We start from the raw sequence: 8,475 nt of genomic DNA on the forward strand, positions 1-8,475 counted from the left end.
AGGAATAAACTTTGAATTTCCTATTTCGTTCGGTAGGCATGGTCTGCTTTCGCTCATTTTTAAAAGAGTTTGCCACTCAAAAGACGGATAGTTAAATGTAAGATGACTAAAGTCACCAAAACAATAGAAAAAAGTGTAAATCCATGTTTGTTGGTCATTTAGAAAATGAGTTACTAAAATGCAGGGCAATTTTACTGGTTCAGTTTATCGTGTGTCGTACAGACATTTGTTATGGTCTTTAGATTTATGATATGCTTGTGGCTATGTTCTTCATGTCGTAATAATGGTGACAAATTACAATATGGGTATGGACCTTTAGGGAGTCTTCTTTTGATACTTAAGGGACAATGGTGTTCTGGTTTTTACTGCAAAACACAAGTCAGCATCACTGGAAATGTTACCATAACAGCAACTGAAAAATTTAGAGTCACAAAACACAGAAATTCTGCACTTTTTTAAGAACAGATCTGCAGTTCGCACAGTATGAGAGAATAATGGCCTTCTAGAAGCTGTTAAACGAACATCTCATCCTCACTTGGCAGACAATGACAGCTGTCCTATGAGCAAACAGCTTCTCTGGTATAATTAATTGTTTTGCAAAGGAGCAACACCAGAGACATTGAGGCCCAAGGCTGATTCCATTACTTTCATTCTGCTTTATCATTCTCTTTTAGTTTCATTAGTCTTTCCAGCAACCAGCTAATTGCACATTGTGTCACATGCACTCCTTGAACAAAGATATCCTTTTTTGGGAAAACAGTTGTATGGAGTTGTATTGATACACAAACAAGAGCAAATTGCAGAGGACTGCAGGTGATCTGCTGCTGGAAACGCTGATGTCACACTGCTAAACCTTTAAGTAGATCAGTCTGAAATGTCTCAGTAATATAAAAATCATAGACATACAGTATCATTAAGTATCTGTATAAACTATTGGGGTACCAGACAAATGTTAGAGCACACCTAACTGGAAACTAGCTTCTTCATAACTCACAATGCTTTACATCCAGACAATTAGCTTGAGATATTCTTCACTTCTCTTATTTGCCTGATGTTCTTGAGCAACTTTGAAGAGGGTTTTGGGTTGTTGTCTTAAAGAGAACTGAAGAACTGTCAAATTGGCTGTAAGATTGATGGAAAGGCATGTCTCTGAAGTGGGCTATGATAGCCATGCTGGATGAGATTGCCATGGACAGTAAATATCACCAATGTTCTGACCAGCAAAACAGCCCCACAACATGACACTGCCGCCCCCATGTTGGACTGTGGGAACCACACGGGTAAAGCTCATGTACTCATGTTCTGTGCCTTATTTCACATTTTGACTCACATCCACTTCTCAAACATTAAGGTTCTGTGTTTTTGGCCCAGTCAAGTCTGATTTAAAGCATCTGTACTCAAACTTTTGACTGGAACTGTACATATCAACACTGCTTTCAAAAATTTGAATTTAAGAACAGAATTGACAAACATTCCTGATATGTATGACATTACCAGTATATCACCAGCATAACAGTATACAGAAGTGTATGAATGAGTGAGATGATTAATTAATTACAATTATCAGACCAGTAATAATTCACCAGTGATGATAACAAAGAGTGGTTAATTGCTCTTCGAAGCCTCTCCATGCTTAAATTGTCCTGCTAATTTTTCCCTGGCTGACTAAGCTGTTATTTGTAGTGGAATGACTTGATATGAAGGCTCAAAAATACAATTAGAAATTAATAAAGAGAGGAAACAAACTATAATTACTAGGTATCAATGTCTTTGTGGATGCTTTCAGAGTCACAGAGGGGAGCTTGTTAAAGATGTCACATAAACCATCCCCATCTCTTAAAGCCCGTTCAGTTATCCAGCACATTTGAGCCTTAATGACTTCTTCTGGACAACTCTTGTGGAACAATGGGCCAATATTAGTAACCCCTAATTATGCCTTAACTTTACTTCCCCAGTAAAGACAGTTTAATGTTGTGCTTTGACTTCACACATGATTTGCCCTTGGGATGTTCTGTGTGTGGCATTAAATATTAATCAGATACATGTATTTACAACTTATGCTAAACACTCAGCATCGATAGACAATAATCACATTTTGAGGGTATGTCATCCTAAATGTCCAACAGAGGGATAACGGAATCCATATTTCTCTCTGCATACACTTCAAGAGCTTTTTTTCTTTGTGTCTCCAGAAAAAACACTCAATTACTATAGTTATTTTTTAAAACCAATATTGTCTTTAAATGGTCAAAACTTTTTAGATCAAAACAATCTGTTTGTTTAAAGTTGTCCTATTCAGAGACCCCAGGAGGCTGCCCTTGAAACAAGAATCACAAAGAAGTGTGTCATACATTATGGAACACTATAATACAGACTGACATTAAACCAGAGACGCTGTTATTGTAGTGACTCAACCACCATGGCGGGTGTAAATAAACATTACCTTCCACTGTTCTGTGTGAAAGCACATCGCTTGTCTGTAAGCACAAATGTCTTCTGGATGACAAAGATAAGCTGAGGTTGACCCTGTACTTTGTAATGTCTGGCGTCACATTTACATTTCTATTTTGACTTTTTTCCCATGTGTTGTGCGGTGGGGGGGGGGGGGAGCCAGCGTCACTGAGAGAGACAGGGATACACACCGAGATCGATTTTAACGCCGCTGTCTCGCTGATCACAAGAGCAACTGGACAGAAGAAAACACAGATGTTCCCCAACTCCAGTCATGAAGCCCTGAGGGTGGGGGTGCCAAAGTGAGGTGCTCTTCTACACCTTTATGAGTTAACATTCCCCCCGGCAATAAACAGACCTGCCATTGTCACATTGGGAGCACTTATTATTATTTGTGGAGTAATTACGCCTTATTATCTGTGTTTACTTTTGCATGAGCGCAGGTGCAGGATCGGGGGCAGTGAGTGGTGGGGACGTGACTCCCCAGCAGCACTCGCACCCCTGAGTCATCCTACTCTGGGTTTGGGCAGTGCAGCCAGCCTTGATACTAATTCTGTGGCCACAAAATAAAATGTGCAATTGTTATTGTAGAAGCTGTGCGTCATGTGAGCCTATCGTACCCAACCGCGTCCCCCATAGCTGAGCTCCACACACTGTATTTTCCATGCTCCACAGTCTGGTCAGTCTGTGTCTGTGTGTCTGTCCTTTGCCCTGCACCATGACACCTGGAATGGACAATGTCCCATCAAACATACCTCAGCTTTGTTATCATGTCTTGGAAATTTTAATGAGCAAACCTGACATTGTAAGCTACCTTGGACAAAAGTGTTTGCTAAATAAAGAATCGTAACAATCAGCTGTCAAGACATTTTGGCACCACAAATTCACACCACTCAAAGGAAACAAAGTCTGCAGGTGGCACCATGAAAGGGAGTATTATGGTCTGTTTGCATTGTTTTTCTTACTTTTTGTAAGCATTATTTTTAGCTCTTCCTATAAACAAACAGGCTGACAGACAGACACACAGATAGATAGATAGAAACTTTAAAATTGAGCCTAAACAGTAGACAAGTAGACAAAATTGCAACCATAACAAAGTCAGTCATAACAGAAAATCTCAATTTGCTTTTTCAATTAAGTACTGACATTGGTATGGTAATTATGTTGATTGGCTGATCAATAAAAAGCAAAAACTAGGACTGCACGTGCCAGATTAATCCATCATGGATCATGAATGTAATGCAGAAGTACATAATAGCAATAACTGAAGCACAAAAAGGAATATACTCAAGAGTCTTGGAGAACACGTCTGCTTTATCCACCAGCCCTGGGAAGCAAAAGACAAACAGGGACACAGATGTGTCAAACACAAGAGGCTAATCTTCCGCCTTTGGCACAAACAAAATTGCTATAGATTTACGACCATTGCCCTCACTTACTGATTTACACACTCCAGTAACTTTCCAACAATTAAAGTAATGATTGAGCACACAGCAGCGATCTGTGGCCTTGGTGAATTTGCATGTTTGGTGTTTTTCTCCTCAGTTTGGCCAAGCCTGGTGGCCGCGCCACATTACAGAGACGACAGTCTACTTGACCGTGTTCTCACAGCACTACACACACAATAGCGGTTTTCGGATGGGAGAACCCACTCTATTGTTCCAACAGGAGCAAACACTGCACACCACACAATTTTCATCCTGTGCTATCATTTCACATTAACTTTGTTCTTCCCATCAAAACTGAGACACGAAACATTGACTGCATGCCAAAAGCACAGCCAGACAAATCTAACAAAAATAGGAATCAAAAGAACAAATGTCACAAACCACTTCAAAACATGGAGTATGTTGAGGTATACTAGAGTTGCATGTCTATATATGTGGGCTTAAAACTCTAAAACCACATTAATCAAAATCAAGTCTCACTCAACAGTTATCTCCGCTAACAAAAATTTAAATATAGCACCTGGATTCAGGTATTTTATTTATACTCCACCAAAAATTTGTTGTTCTACACACCATAAATTTGACACGTTGCATATAGTTTTAATTCAGTGGCATCACTTTAAAATTGAGTTGGAGACACACAATAAAAGCAAAAACAAAGGCAGCACCAATGCTTGCTCAAACATGGTCACCTGCTGTAAGAGATCTCTTACCGATATCGATTTCAGCTCATTAAAGGACAGGCACTCCGATGGTGCATCCAGCCCAATCATTTGCTGCAAGCACAGCTCAGTAAATTGGTCTGCATTTGTGCACAAGGGCCTGCTGTGAGAAGGAAGAGGAGCACGGCTGCTCGTGGCAGGAGGCAGGTCCAGGCAGCACCAGCTGGGCCACACGCTGAGGCCACGGCCCCCCAGTAGACACGGCAGTGCATAATCTCCCCATCAGAGACGCAGCAGGGCGCCTAGGACTCAGAGGGGACACCTTGTATGAGGGTGGCAGCGCTGCCCCCAGCGTAGGACCAAGGGGACAGCACGTTTCCTCCACAGCACTGTTTTTTTTTTTTTTTTAAACCTAACTAGGGCTTTGTTGCACTAAAGTAGTGGTATATCTGCTTTATAACCATTGCAAAGAGCCTCCTGGATATTCAACAAAAACAAATGAAACCATTAAACGTGTTTAATATCAATGGCATTTACAAATCAGCTTGTTATTGAAAAAATAAAACTTATTTCTGTTCAACACTTTTATTGTTGTAATCTTTACAAAACAGAGAAACAGGTCCTGTAGGCATGCAGTCTTCCATTTTTCTGAGAACATCCAAAGTCTTTTCTGCAAACATCTTCCTATGACGTCTCCATTTTGTAGCCATGTTTTTCAAGCTCTGCCCTGTGGGAAAAGAAAAACACTGAAAGCTGAAATACTGCTCATAAGGCCAAGAACTCTCAAGCAGCATAAAATTAACACCAGTAACTAAAGTAACAGTTTTATGCTCATAAGTAATCACTTAAGAGGAAACAAAGAAATTAATATCTGTAATGATTTGCATGTGACATGAATTTTACAGAGAACCCTACAACAAATTTAATGTTGAAATATACAAACTGCCAAAGCCACTGAATACTGAATATAATCAAAACCCAATTACCCTACCCACTAAAAATTCACAAGGAACCATTTAAAAAAAAAAAAAAAAAAAAAAAACACAATCCAACTGTACAGAAGCTGTGATTTTACTTATCTACTAAAATTTACCTAGATTCTTATTCCATGTGATCATTCATATATTCTTCAATATTTGGATCTATTACAGATTGGCAATATGTCCCCAAGAACAGCAGAACTTGGAAAGATAATGTCTGATAGAAAGAATGCTAAATTACTTCACAAAAAGATGACCTGAATAAATGCAGCAATAAATAATTTCCACAAAAACCAGCTGAAAGATTGAGGAAAAAAAACACAAACTCCTTGTTTGTGTTGAGAAGGTTAAGACTTTAGTCAGTGAACCACCAATTAAGTGAAAAGCATTAAGGACAGTAAGTCAAAAAGATTCTGAACGCAAGAGCTACCAGAGAAAATACTAAGCTTTCAAGGATACTTTTGTGACAAGGATTTTCAAAAGGCATTTAAGCTAAGTTTGCTTCACAGTCCCTGCAGTAAGCAGTGCTATGGGCTAACCCCAATGTTGGTGTTACCGCGAATTACTAGGAAAGACACTACTTCAGTTAACTTAAACCATGTAATTTACAAAACAGCTTAACTATTCATTGAGGGATCATTGTGGTTTGAGACCACCTAGAACACACTGGTTTCTAACTCTGCCTGTAATCCCAAAGAACTACTTAGAGATTTAATTTTACATTTGAAACATATACAGTGTTTTGCTCAGTTTCTGATGCCCGTTACCCATTTATTGTGGCTTTATATTTTTTCACCGTAAAACAAAGAGGATTTATAGAACATTTATATGTCCAGCAATATATGAAACAAACAAAAAAAAAAATTACAATGACACCAAATGTGAGCCGTATCTTTCAAGAAATAGTTTATATGCTGTATAGCAATTTTATAGTTGGTAGCTAATATATAATCTGTTTTTAATGCCCAAGCAAATGTTAAAATTTGTATTATAAGAAGCTGTCGGCTATGTGTTTCTTGGTATTTTACAAGATCTTTTTCTAATACACAGTATGAACTCGCTAACAAGATGTGTCAAGACATTCTATTATGAACATATGTTGCTTTTAATAAAACATCCAGAAACATGGCACAATGAGGTACAGTTCAAATAGCTTTGATAAAGACAAAGGTTCATGTAAAAACACACTGGTCTTCACCTCAGTTGGTTGGAAAAGTCATCTTCTACATTGTCATCATCCCAGTTATCTTCCCACACATGAGCATCTTCATCTTCATCCAAACCGGTCCAATCTAAAATAATAAAAACATTTACACTGAACATGAAAATAATTCTTGCAAAAACAACCCAAAATTACTGTAGAAAATAAAATCCAAATTAAGGCTACATCTTTAAAGCAATGAAGGAAGAGAAAACCAGTCGACTCGCTCACCCAAGAGATAATAGGTTATTTTGTGTTCTCAGGGCCTCCTTGCTACAGATGGCTATGTGGCACTGCAGAGCCCAAAACCCAAGTCTCCGCCATTCAATACACAGAAATTTACCAACTGGTCACTGGGGAGGCCTTGGTGATGTTTACATTTTAACACAATTCAGACAAATTGTGTATTTCCAAAACGAGGCACGTTAAAATGTAATCTGTCACAACCTAAATCATTTTTCCCCATGAGACCTCAGACTATGCCAAGTGATTAAAAGCAACCATTCTTTTTTATAGCCTGTTTTAAGTCAGTCTTTACCCACCTGGAACCATACATATAACCCATACACAGAAGTCTTATTGATTATGCAAATGTGTCTTATTTATTTCTGTATCATGTTCTGAGTGATATAAAAGAATTATTACAGTACAACACATTCATATTCACTTCAATCAAATCAAGATTACAACAGCAGTTACAAACAGTGACAAGCAAAATAGGTTCACATGATACAAGGCCCTTCAGCAAACTTTAGCAGTATATTATGTTCAGTATTGTGTCTTTTGGTTTGAACAACATTAATGTGGTACTAAATGGCTGAAAAATATAGATTCCCAGAAATTAGCTAGTCCCGAGTCAGCAGATCATCATGTTGCATACAACGAGCTGTAACTGTGTTGGCTACTGAACAACTGACTGGCTCAACACATAACTTATCCCTACATAAGAAAGTTCAGCAATATGCACCACGACGAACTGTTATATAAAGAAGAAAATATTCCTTCGGAAAATAAAATCCGTAAACAGAACATGATGATGCGTTCTACGGCTGCTCAACGCGGGATAGTATGATAGTGCAGTCAGTGGCAGTGACTGTGAGTAACTAAACTTTGTGTAGTAGTAGTAAAAACACGACTTCCTATGGCGGGATGGCGGTGTTACTAAGCACACAGACTATGAAAACATCTCCATATTTTCCATAGTTCATTATACATCTACCTCAGTTTAATATTTAGACTCGAGTCGGTGTAGCCAGCAGTGTTACTGTTAGCATTAGCCGTTAGCTTTAGCTGAGTCACTCTCTGCCCTTTCATTCATTGTGATCAAGTTGTTAATGTACTGCAATAAAGCTGGGACTGCAGATACTTTTAAACTCACACCCTAAATAATTCTACCTTCAGCTGGGAACTCTTCAAACTCGTCATCCTCTTCTAACAACCCCAGATCTACGGTTTGTTTCTTCTCCGACATGTCGCCGTTTTCTTCTTCGACCAACGCACGCTCCGACGCAATGTGGTGTGGCCTTGTGGGATACTGGCGGTGGTCTCAGTTTGCGCATGCGCGCCCTGTTACGCAGGCCTTGCGCACAGGCGGAAGAGCTCTGTACTTTGTTTCATGGGTAGGAGTTAAGCAGAAATTGCTATTATGTCAGTTAAAGAAGAGAAATGAGCCAAAAATGTGAAATCACATGTTGTCAAATGGTCATACATTTAGCGACACTGCGTAATGTTCC

The 8,475-nt window shown here is 38.9% G+C and overlaps 1 long non-coding RNA gene across 1 annotated transcript; it reads right to left on the bottom strand.

Moving 5' to 3' along the window:
- Positions 1 to 5,063: 5,063 nt before the first annotated feature.
- Positions 5,064 to 8,270, bottom strand: LOC108922017 (uncharacterized). Its single transcript, XR_001965100.1, has 3 exons — positions 8,138 to 8,270; positions 6,740 to 6,833; positions 5,064 to 5,288 (listed from the first exon to the last, which is right to left on the bottom strand). It is a non-coding gene; the product is annotated as an uncharacterized LOC108922017 (long non-coding RNA).
- Positions 8,271 to 8,475: the final 205 nt, after the last annotated feature.

Source organism: Scleropages formosus, chromosome 23, assembly GCF_900964775.1.
Source record: "Scleropages formosus chromosome 23, fSclFor1.1, whole genome shotgun sequence".
Taxonomy (NCBI): domain Eukaryota; kingdom Metazoa; phylum Chordata; class Actinopteri; order Osteoglossiformes; family Osteoglossidae; genus Scleropages; species Scleropages formosus.